Source organism: Halictus rubicundus, chromosome 15, assembly GCF_050948215.1.
Source record: "Halictus rubicundus isolate RS-2024b chromosome 15, iyHalRubi1_principal, whole genome shotgun sequence".
Classification (NCBI taxonomy): domain Eukaryota; kingdom Metazoa; phylum Arthropoda; class Insecta; order Hymenoptera; family Halictidae; genus Halictus; species Halictus rubicundus.
Window position 1 is genome coordinate 3874760 of NC_135163.1, and position 13185 is coordinate 3887944.

Here is a 13185-nt window from a genome sequence, read left to right on the forward strand (position 1 = left end):
CATTAGTCTTTTAAAGTTGGCAACATGACTATGTCAGTGGTAGCGGCCATTTTGTTGTGCGTTTAACGAACTACTCTGTGCCGACCTATTGCGTGGTATCGACGTGTCGTTAACGAATAAGTCTGTAACAAATTATCACTAGTTCATCAAACGTACAACAAAATGGCCGCTACCACCGACCTAGTCATACTGCCAACTTTAAAGAACTGAAATATGACATTAAAAATATTCGCGTTTTCGTATTTAATTTCTAAATAACTTCGAATAAAACAGATAAAATATCACACTTTTCTAATTGTTTAAGGAAAGCCTTCAGCGTTCGGTTTTAGGGGTACTCACCCTACGGAACGGGAGATACAGAAGGAAAAAGCGCGCGGAGGACGAGCGGCCAAGGGAAGTTCGAAAAATAAGAACAATCGCGCAAAAGCCAGCGGGTCTGTAACTAATGGCGGAATGGCCGCGACCTGCGAGGCAAAAGTGCCGCTCGTTGCCGGTCCACGGGATGCCACAAATTCTGTCCGCTGCCCATAAAGCCGGAGAAATGGGAGCACGGCCAAAACAATCGCGCGACGTATCCCGTAGGACGCTGTGCCATTTCCGTATCCTGTCCCGTCCCGTGCCATTCCGTTCCATTCCGTACACCGTGGCGACCCAGCCGCGCTTTTCTTATGTGGCCACGCTTTTCTAGTTTTTACCGTTGTTCGTGCGGGCGTCCGGAGACCGGCATCGCCGACACTGCGAAACAGGAAGTCGCTGCTGGACAGAAGAGAATCACGGCGTGGTGTATCGTGCTGCCTTCGGATAAAGTCCGCGACGTTAATGGGACGGTATGAACATTTTAGGCGTCACGGTACAGTCTTTTCTCGATATATGTCGCAAATATCTCGGTAATAAAAGTCACAGAACTAGCCCCTCTACCCTCGAACGCCGAGGAGTATATCCCCTGGACGATATATGTCGCTGGCAAGACCCGCGCTGTTGACAAATATCGAGAATTCAGTGTATTAACCTTTATATGTCCTTCGTGTAGTAGTTAGCGAGATATGTCCTTACCATATTCAAATTGATCTACAGGCCTGTCGAGATAAATCCGGAATTTTTTCGGGGACTCCCATAAATAAAATGTACTGTGCGCGCCTCGCAAGTAGTCCCGTGAAAGGAATGCAGGTCTGATTGGTCAGAGTCGAAGGGACACGCCTCCTTTCCCACACACAGTTTTGGGTCTAACGAACTATTGGCTAAGGCGGTCACGTGTACAGTGATTCCTCGATATATGTCGCAAATACCTGGCTAATAAACGTCTCAGAACTATCCCCACTACCGCGGGGAATACTCTGAGAGGGGCCGCGAAGCTCGAGAGGCCTAGGACGCCGGGTAGTGTAAACATAGGACGGCTCGGGTATGTCTCCTGGACGATATATGTCGCTGGCGAAACCCGTGCTGGTGACATACATCGAGAATTCACTTTATAATGAAAGGGGATGAAGAGCTTTCTCTCCTGACGGCGTCAAACAATCAGTTTTACCTTTTTCATAATGAATTGAGAAACTTCTTACCAACATTTCTTAGAGAAATGAAGTCCGCGCGGCCGTCAACAGCCCTTTGGTACCGTGGCGCATATTGTCCCATGTCCCGTTGTTTTTCGAAGTGGACGAGAGCTCCATTGTTTCACACGTACCTAGCGGGGACGCAATAGAAGCAAGAACCGCGGTCGCGAGCCCGCGTTGTAGTTAATTTAGAATTGCTTCGTCATCGCGGAAATTCAGATTGCATTCACGAGAGACGCGGGCATTAATCATGCGCCCCGTTCGGTTGTTTTAACGGGGTCCCGCATCGCGCCAAATGGTAAATACCGCTGTGTCGAGTACCCGAGAACCAAGTTGCTTAACACTCGGATTACTTCGTTCCGCGTTCTTTGAGAATTACACATACACCGACGCGCGAACGTTCCTATCCGCCGACCAGCTGCGCCCGTTCACATCGTTAAAAACTGTTGTACGAATTATTATACCCAAAGTGTCCAGCAATTACATTGTTCGCTTTGAGCACCTTCGTTAGTTGCAACAATGCGAAAACGTCAAGTGTCCTGCGCGTCGAACTTTTTCCGTGCAGGGAATGAGTTTTATAATTGCGGAACGCATTGTTTGTTCGATACTGATTTAACCCTTTGCGGTCGTACTAAGTTTACACATAGGTGTCATGTTGGTCGGAATTAATTTTCGAACGAACAGTAACTCATAACGTGCAAGATTATGAAGGAAAAACAGTATTTGTTAATTCTTTTTTAAACTTTCGATATATGTAACACAATCATATGTTTTAATTTTATGTATAGAAACTGTATTTTATATTTTTCTTGTCAACTTAATATAATATAAGATCAATATGGCTCTTTGCTGTGGAGGCTGAGAGCAGACATACGACCGCAAAGTGTCAATTGCAGAAGGCGAACGACAAGTACGGTGATTTCTCTATATATGTCGTCAAGACCTGGATGACAAACGTCGCGGAATTATCCCCACTACCGTGGGGTGTGCCACATGTAAACATAACACGGGTATGTCTCCTGCACAGACAGGACAGTGAAAAAATGACAGGAAAAAATATGACATAACTAAATTCATACTAATTGAAATGCTACATCATTTCTTTTGTTGCGGACCAATAGAACGGCAGGAATCGTGTCAGCTAGTGAGACATTTGTTTTATATGCCTCCCTTCAAGGAATTATAGCTTCCACAATGTTAAATGTTTCGACTACAAAAACTTGCAGTGATTTCTCTATATATGTCGTCAAGACCCGCATGACAAACGTCACGGAATTATCCCCACTACCGTGGGGTGTGCCCCACGAGGAGCCACGAAGCTCGAGAGGTGTTATGTAAACATAACACGGGTATGTCTCCTGCACGATACACGCCGCTGACAAGACCCGAGTTGTTGACATATATCGAGAAGTCACTGTAGTTTGTTTTCACAGCGCAGGTGCTCGAATCCTTCATCCCACGGATCGATGATTTTTGCAATTTTGCCCACGTTTTCGACGAAAACGCATGCTTCGCGTTAACGGCATCAAAAGCATATCGGGTCCCTTTTCCCGCGAAATTGGCGCGACCGCACCGATCGCGCGAAACATCGCGGTCCTCTGTGAAACTTGCGGGTCGGCAGCCTTTGCCTGTTTTTCCCTCGGCGAGCGTAACTCGCTGGCACCTAGCCTCGGTGAAAATTCATGAGGATCAAAGTTCGACCGCGCTGGAGTGGATTTAATTATTGACCTACGGAAGACCACCGCTCGCGCCGCGCCGCACCGGTTTGCCAGTCGCTAATTTCCAACGACGACGCGCCTCGGCTCTTCCGGTTCGCGCGCACAATTGATGTTCCTTTTTGTCGTTTTTTCTTTTTTTTTTCGCGAACGACGAGGCGCGTGCGCGGCCGAACGAACAAGCAAACGAGCGAGCGAGTTTCGGTGCCCGGGACCAACCACTTGCTGATCGTTTTTCCGAGCGGAGCCGATGACGCGCGGAACGATCAAACTATCGCGTCAGCGATAAAACCGCAGGCCGGCGAACCGGCCAGGCCGACGTATCGCGTCCCCAGCCATTCAAAGTGGCTGAAAGGACGGTCCGCCGGCGATCGACGAGGCAAATTTCGCGCAGCCGTGTATAGATAGTCGTCCCAGACTATCTCTCTGCTTTGCCAGCGGTAAACTGCGCGCGAGAATCGATTGCGGCCTGTTGGAATTAAGGCGAGATCTCTTCGGCCCCCGCAGTTGCCCTCGTGAAAGGGAACGCTTCGGACTCCGACCCTGCCTGCTCTCCCTCGAGGACCTTCGAAAAGTTCACTTGTTTTCTGCACACCGGTCCCTCCAAGTTCGAACACAGCCCGTTACTGGAGACCGTTCGATGCTCGAGGTGTTCCGTTAAATTTTAGAGGCCACGCTGTTCGAGACAATGTTGGAAAGTCCAATTTTCGGCGAATAAAATCTAAAAACAGAAAAAAGTGTATCGTGAAACATTAACACTTTGTACTCGAAGCTATTATATTATCGAATATTTTGCTTCTATATATTTTTTTTTCATGTTACACATACGAAAATGGTGCAATTTACTCGTACAGTACTGAATTGTTTAGTAACTTATTAACACTAAACCTACCACGGTCGGTCAAATTGAGCTTTTCAAACTTCTGCGAACAATTTCGTACATACAACATTATCACATCGCTATTTATCATTAAGACTTTTCTTAACACGTTGACTGCCATGTCACCCATATGTGGGTGACGGAATCATTTGTCCAGGTTTTAAATTGAATGTTTACGTTAATATAATAATTGTACCAAATTTTATTAGGATCTGTAAAATAAAAGAAAGTTGGAGGACTACTCAATATCATACATTTAATTTTTTTTTCGATTTTTATTTCATTAAATAACTTACTTTGATTTCATGGAATTTTTGAGGTTTCCAGTTTGGCAGTCAAAGTGTTAAAGTATGTATACAATGTATTTTTCAGTATTTATTTCGCGTTTCATTTCTTTTCTCCAAGAAATATATGTATCTTATCCTACCTACCGCGGCCGGTCAATTTGACCGCACGAGATAATAATATGGTATTTAAATAGCTCTTCTAAACCTGAACAATCAGTATAAAAGAAAGGCTATACTCAATGTGGCATAGCCAACTCAAAATAAATGAGCCGCCTTATGGAATGAGACTATCAAGTTACGCTCGTGCCTGGTTGATTATACTGTTTCATGGGAAATTAATTTACCCAAACCGCAAAGGTGGACGACACAGTACAATTTTGTAAATCGAGGAGAGAGCATCGCAGTATTTTCTGTATAATTGAAGTTCTATGAAAATAAATTTGTATCGTCATTTTATGGAAGTTGTTCATCTACTAATTCGTTCAGCAACAAATTGACGCACGCACGGTAGGAACAGGTATACAAGAAGAGTCGGTAGGTTTAGTATTAAATACAAACAAATTCAATAATGTAAAAAATATTTTCAATAACGATACAGCAATTTTTAGTGGTGCCTTACCGTCGCCATTCGACTGCTAAGGGTTAATAGGGACAGTGTTGAGACGCAACGCAATGCGAGACCCACGAAAGTGTCCCTCGAATTTGACACCGAGTCCCAAACACATCGACCACCCTTACTAGAGCAATAAATTAGCCTAAGAGTCGAAAACTCTTGAGCCCCAAGCGACGGGACTCGTCCGATGTTTTCTGCGACTTTCCGACGCCATGACACTAACAATTTAAGACAGCGTCTGGACCACTTCTAACAATCACCCAAATTTCCTCTCACTATTCTTTACCACCTCCACCACCAATTTCACATCCTTTAAAAACCATCTCTGCGTGCGATTCGTTAGTCTTCAGTTAGTCTTCAGCTAGTCCTCATTTACACCGCATCTTTGTACAGTTGTTACAATTAAAGTAAAAGTTATTGTTACCAACAAATTGTCCAATTTCTCTACCGCTCAAAACACCCTTCAAACAAGAACTACCTAGCACGATTTTAACACTTTATCTACCGGAAGCCTATCAATCGGCTTTTCAATAATTGTGCTATACCAAGTGGGAGCTTACAAATCTTCTTTTACACAATGATTCCAAGCGAAATTATTATATTACGCTACTGAGGGTGAGTTGCTGGTTCACGATAGAAGTTTCTGATGCTGTAGAAGGATCCATTAAAAAAATCCTCAACCATGGACCATAAAGACTTTCAAAAGCTATGAAATAATCGCCGGTAAATAATGTGTCAGGTAACAAAGCAGGAGTGACAGATGTGAGAAAAGTCGAATTTACTGATCTTTTCCATCTACGCGCGTACAGACTAATATGGACAAGTACCCTAATACAGGAGAGTTGTGTCGCAAACGGATCGGGTCTGATCGCATCGGTGAATCGCGTTGGTATTATAATACCGTTCGACGGAAAAACTGAGGCGTCGGAATTCGCGGTGAGTGCGTGCCGCGATCCAATGATCGGGTTGGATCGGACGAGAATCTCGTTGGATCCAGCGTTCGCATATATTACGGTTCTTCTGGCCGCTACAAAGAGGGAAACCCTATTGGAATGCGGCGGCGGCGGCGTGGAATTCTGGACAACGGCCAAGCTAGTTATTTGCGGCGAGCGGACACGAGAAGGGGTGCGAACGAGTGGAGGACCGGGGGCTCAGAAGGACTAGCTGTCCGAGGACGACGACGGGACTGTGGTCTGCAGCCGGATAGGGACAAGGATAGGGTTAAGCCACCGGGTGAAGAGATAATATCAACCATAGCAACTTCCCTTCGAAGTATCTGGGAGAGCCACCTTCTCCATCGAGCAGTGTCTCTCTCTCTCTCTCTCTCTCTCTCTCTCTCTCTCTCTCTCTCTCCCTCTCGGCTCGGATCCGGTACCGAGAGGATGGCGCTAACTATAACTACAGTACGGCAAACTCCTCGTGACACGGTTAACGGTAAATGCAACCCTCTCTCCCCGCGTTCATCCCCGTGTCACCCTTCCCCGCCGTTTCGTCCAGCTCTCAGTCGAGCGAGCTGGTCTATCTTTCCCGAGGTTCTCCCGGTAACGAGGCAGGGAGGGTAAACCGTCGAAATTGGTCAACACGAGGTTAAGTTCGACGTCCTGGCCAATAAACTCGGTCTCGCTGATTAAATTGTTCGTACCGACGGATTCCGCTTCGAGATTCACCGGCGAAGGTCGCAATTGAGATCGTCGCGGCGAGATACGTGGCTACCTACCATCGAGCCACGTTCAAACTTCCCCGGAACGCGTTTCTATTCACTTGTCCCAATTTTCGCTCGCCACCCTTGTACACGTGCCCCCCCCCCCCCGTCTTTCCTCGATCGTGTTCAAGGATTCCAGCTCTGCTCGAGTCGATTAAATCGCGATCATAATACGTGTACATATATCCGAACTGCAACGGGACTGTCCCCTTCAAAATGACACCCCTGCGAAGCTACACGGAAAAAGAATAAATCTTCTGTTTTTTTTTTAAATATATTTATGTTTCTCTATTAGAAATTCAATATTTTCCAGGGCCGGGTCAAAACCCTTTGAGGACCTAAGCACTTCAAACAAGCCTGGGCACGGTAGAGGCCCCTCAAACGCTTGCTTCCCCCACCAGAGGCTCCTTCATGCAGCGTGTTGTTTTTATTAAAGGAACGGTGAGAGTAAAAAAGGACACTTCACAAAACAGTCGAGGATTCCGAATAGACAAGAAACAAGACTTTATTAATTATATCCGGACCGAAATTACAACCGTCAATGTCAGCGTGTCGCGTATACTTGAACACTAAAAATCTCGACACACCGGAAACACTCTACAGTCCGAATGCTTGAATCCTAACTTTCTGCTGCGGGGTCAGCTCTATTTAAACTAAAATTGACTGGGCGGAGGTATCCGCTAACGGGGGAAAAATCATCCCTATTCGCTAGACGACTTGGGGGAGGAGGGTCTTCTTGATCCGTGGAGGAGAAAGTCACTCCCTCAAGTCGTTTTAGTGCACTTCTAAAAAGTATGACTCCCGGAGCAGCGCGTTTACGGTACCCTAAAATGGGCCTCTTAATTTATGGCCCCCTCGACTGGCACAGGCCAAGGGTAGTGCCAATTGCACGGATGGCCTGCACATGTATTAGGACCCACTCTGTCCGTTCGGGGCCTTCGTTTACCATTTTATGGCCTCCTTTTCCGTAGTCATTTAGAAAACGGCGGAAAAAAGGGAAGGCCTGTTCGGAAAAATATGCTACATAGTCGAGGGGCCATCTGTGCCGCTTGTAAATGCACGTGCATTTCTCACACAGCGCGCACCTCAGCATAGTCGCCAGATGAGGGGAGGGAGCACAAATCGAGGGGAAGAGGTTACCCTCTCTCTGTCAGCACCGGGTTAGTCACGTGACATTGTGGCAGACGCGTCACGTGACCAGGCCACTTGGAAGCGTGGGGGAATAGCGCGGTAGAAGGGGAAATTAGAGTGGGGGAACAAGTCTTGATCTGGCAACTATGATCCGTCGCGTTCTCCATGGCAATGGTGTTTACTGGAAGGGGATAGTGGGTCCTACGGTGGGACAAGTTTTCCCTTTACCTTAAAATTAGCTGTCACGATCCCCATTCGGGGAATTTGGAATTTTACGTACACCACTCGGCGCCAGAAATGATATTTTGGTACGCCTGACAGTTTAGTTTCATTCTTTCATTATAAAATTTGGCAGTTAATGGGTTAATCGAAGCACACGTGCTCAGCCATGACTTAAAAGATTCTGAGGCTCCCTTCAACGCAATGTAGGACGGGCCTAATCCCTTAGGCATTTTCGATGAATTAACAGAAAAGTGTTCTAAACAGAAGTTAGAGTTTTGGCTCGCTCGCTACTGATTTTCATCGTTCCACTCACTTAGAAATATTTTACCATGTAAAAAGTGAAAAATTCTCAGCTTGCTTATTGGTTAATACAGCACTGGACGTTGCAATGCGACACAGTGTCTTTCATAACGAGACTCCACGGACTCGCTGTCACTTAAAAATGCCCTATGGCATTTAAATGGTTGTGACCTTGATGGAGCTTGTCTTCGCAAGCAAGTTAGAAATTATTAAACGTTCTCTTCGCGTTTTCATTAGGTTCAGCGCCAACATTGAATCGCATAATCGAATCGTGGCCGTTCTATTTTCCTGACGCGTCGCTATATCACGCTTGTATAAAACTGGCTGCGAAATCGCTAGCGATAGCTAGATCGAATTGAGATTAATGCCGACGGTAGAGTAGAGATATGCAGGTATCAAATTGCGTAGGGGGCACGCTGCCATGATGAATTTCAGAGAAAATCGATATCTACCTCATTACTTTTTAGACGCGTTTCGTATACACAGCGTTGCGAATCGTCAATCTAGACGAGCGAATCTCATTTTGCTCAGAACTTGATTGGGTTAGATTAGCGTTCCATAACTCGCGCACAAAAGCTTCCGGGAAACAGAGTTTTTGCATACTCGTGATTGGCAAACATTCTTTTCTTATTTCTGGAGATTATCTAGTTTTTTAAGAACAGCGACAAATTGATTTCTAATTATTCGTGTTTTCTTTCATAGTTAGATCAAAGACAGCAAAAGATAGTTGTTGCGCGTGTATAATAAAAATGAATAGTTCAAACGCAAAAGCGCGACGACATTGACAGATTTTAAAAATGATGCTGTATTATTTTCAAGTTTTTAAATTTATTAAGAACAGAAACTAATGGATGAAAATAATGGATGCAATTTTTATTTTGTATAAAAATCCACTGTCTGGGTGTAGTTATGGTCTTCTAAATGTATTGGAGCACCGAGAGAAAATATGTCCGTCTTTGGTCTGCAGGAAATAGTTACTTTGGAGAAGCTTCTGCCACGTCAGCAGATTTTAAACGATTCTTATGAGAACATGTAGAATAGTACATCTTGCGCACACGGTCTTCTCGCCAATTATGTTAAGACCCGGAAAGAATAGATCATTTTGAATTACCACGATAATATTCTGAAGATCTGGCGAAGTGTAAACTAAGCGGAAGAAAAGAGTTTGTCTTCAATTACGGCTATTGAAGCGAGGAGATGGAAGATATCTTCGTCGAAACTTCTGCTTGGTTAGCACATTTTCAAAAGAATTTAACGTGTGGAGCAGCGGGTATATTCGGAACGATATCATTATTAAAACACCGTAGGTACCATGTAATAGCGTATCTTTAATACTTAAATGGAAAATGAATTTCTTAACCTGAACTGAAAGTAGACCGTGGAATTTATGTATTTATGGCAAAAGTTAATAGATGAAATTTAAAATAGTTGGAAGATTGAAAGAGTATATGAATGATTTATTAAAATTGTTAAAGAAAGAACTTCAATTGTTGCACAAAATGTTGATTTTCCATAAAAATCCGCTATCTCGTTATAGAGCTTCTCAGTTTTAAACATTTAACAGCTGATTTATTATTCCTTATAAGAGGATTAACGATGGTCTCAAAGGAGTGGATTGTTTTATAGTGCCCCCAGTCCCATTTTTAAAGACCACAGTGGCTAATTTTCGCGTAACGAAAGTAATCAAAATAATAAAATTCACTTTAACATTGAATTTGGTTGACATTTCAAAATTTTAGAAACAGCATACATTTTATTTAAAAAACTAATCTTGTAAGGCGCCCTGATGCTGTGCATTATTGTTAAGAATACAATTTTTGACAATTGCATGATTAAGTTTGATGGATATAAAAATTGCTAACAGTTTAATGGCCAAGTGAATGAAGATAAAAATTTTGTTTCGCATACCTGTCTCGCTGTTCGAGCGCAATACTTTGAAATTGGCATGCGACCAGAAATGAAATCGCGGCCATGTTAATCCGATGAATTTTCATTGTTCAATGAAAGTCGTTCGCCGGAATGGCAATACGCTTCGCCGTGGCGTCGCGTCGCGTCGCGTCGCGTCGCGACGGAGTTGGTTCGCCTGAACTTCGCGAATCGATTTAAGGTTACTCCCTAAAATATTCTTCGGCGAAGTTAAATATTTGGAAAGTTTCGGTCTCCACGATGAGTGAGTTAGAATATTCCCGACGAATTTCTCGGGCAAATTAAAACTAAACTTCTCGGAGAATCGCCACGCTCTGCGATAATAACTATAGATAGGCCGCGAGTGCTTTTAAAACTGCAGTTTGTTACCGCCGCCTCCACTAACCCCTGAAATGGGATAACTCGAGGATCCACCAACGAAACTTTCAGACTTCCACGCGAATTCGTAATGACAGTATTTTTTACCCTCTTCTTTCTAGATCTCAAACAATTCTGCTGATAATTGAACCATCAAATTAAACTTCATTAGCATTCGCCTCAGCGGTGATTCTACGTTACGGAATTAGACTGCGGATTTTTGCGTTAAATAAACATTTCCTGCAACAGTTGCAACACGCGAAAACCAAATGTTCGCTAATTACGAACATACGCGTCATTAACTAGCAACATTGTGCATACACCTCTTATTTCAAGTTCCAAAAAAGGATCAAAAATATTGTGTATCAATGTTTAGGGGGTGAAGGGGAAACCTCAATCGTCGAATTTGTGGTTATGCAAAAAAAAAAATTGATAATTGGTTGTTTCTGGGTCTCTGATCACGAATTTGAACTTAAACTTTTTGAAAACAAACTGGCCGATCGAATATGGCGGACGGGTCGTCATTTCAATTTCACAATGCCGCCATTTTGTAAATAGTCGACATTTCTTGTTTATTTTGCTTAATATAAATCAATCATGGCAAAAGTCAACAAAACGTTCTTCAAAACGTATCCTATAAAACAATATATGTATAACTTGTGTAATTTTGATTACTTTTGCTTGGAAAAAATAATTTATGTACTATAAATACCCATAAATGTGAGTGCAAAATCCTAATGCAAATAGTTTAAATATTCCTTCCGAAAAAATTCGTAAACATGGTGGAAACGCGGTGCAAGCTAATAACACGAGTACCTTGTATTATAAAAAATGATTTTACGACACCGTCAACTCTCGACAGCTACTTTTTCGAAATACTGAAAGCTAAGAGTGCCAACTACAGGCCTGATCTTAGTGGAATGTGGTGAATGCATAATTTTTGCTCTATAGTGTTTACTCTATATATGTCCCAAATGCCTAGCAGATAAAAGTCCCAGAACTACCCCCACTGCTGCGTGGTGTACCTCGTGAGGGGTCAAGATGCTCCTGAAGGGTCAAGATAGTACCTCCTGGCCGTTATATGTCCGTGACTAGACCCGTGTTTTGGACATATATCGAGCAAACGCTGTACACCTTTAATATTAATGTACAAAGTTTCACCTCTTTTCCTTAAGGCATTTTACAATTTTACAACGTAACCTTTAACTACTTTAAATATTCCACTACTTACGAACGTTCTATTTGCTTTCTGGAGCAGCGTCCATTTTGTAGAATAAAGAGTAATGTGTGTGGTCCGTTCAAAATGATATAAGAAATAAAATATTTCCTATGGAAGGTTCGTCGACTGCAATAGCCATTTATGGTCGTCGCTGATTCTGCAGGGACAAAGTCGGAGATAAAAAGCGGGACAGGAAATTGTAGGTTGGCGCGAAGGGAACGGCCCGAAGGCATTCGACACTCGAGCCAACCGGTTTGCGCGAGTCGTCGAGAAGACAAAGGATCCGCCGGAAGCTGTCGCGGCGCCGAGCGAAAGATCATTCCCGAGGACGTTCGCAAATTTGTACAACAGAAACGTTAAGTTTCGCCAGTCGACGTGCGAGCAACGAGACTAACTCGAACGGTAACTTGATTATTCGCCCTATCTCTAATTCTCGTTCGTAACGTTCACGCGAAACCGGCAAAGAACGACGAAGAGAGAGAGAGAGAGAGAGAGAACAACGTGACGCGACGTCCAACGGTGGAACAGCCAAATTGAATTTTTCCCCAGAAATTTCCCGAGGATTTCATTTCTCTGGGAGGGCGATGGTAATTAACTTCTAAAGGACTTCTTGCGCCGGGGACGAGGGTGGAATACACTTGTAAACGAACCGCCTAGGATTCTGATATTTATACAGGACGCGGCGCGAGCGGCGGTGGAATTTTCTTATTTACCCGAACCTTATCCACCCTTGCTTCATAATTCCATCTAATCCACGTATTTAATTGAAATCTTCGCGTAAATAGTTAATACCAACCCCTATTATCTCGAACGACCGCAGCGGGGTAATGCCCGCCATTCTGGATATAGTTAGCTAATTTATTCACGTTCCGGCGAGGATGCTTGTTGTTCAGAATGAATAAAGACGGGTCCGACGGAGATCACGGTTGTGTTAAATACACTTTGTTTAATTGTCAGACTATACGAAATTGTTCCTCTGTCAAGAGGAATATTTCATATTGTTATGTGAACCATATAATTCACTTCGTTCGTTATACAATAGATCGTCCAAAAGTCAATTAGACTAATTGTAGGCTACTGTGGTCTCGAAATAACAATGCGCTCCACAGTTTGCTATTCGTAGACCATCGAGTCACTAATTTTCATTGAATCGCTCATTAGGACCTCGAGTGACACGATTCCCAGAAATGCAAGACGAAATTATTTGTCCACGTTGGCAAAATTAATTTTTGCGGTAATATTAGTAACAGTTAGGCGTTATATAGATTATGTAATAAAGTTGTAAA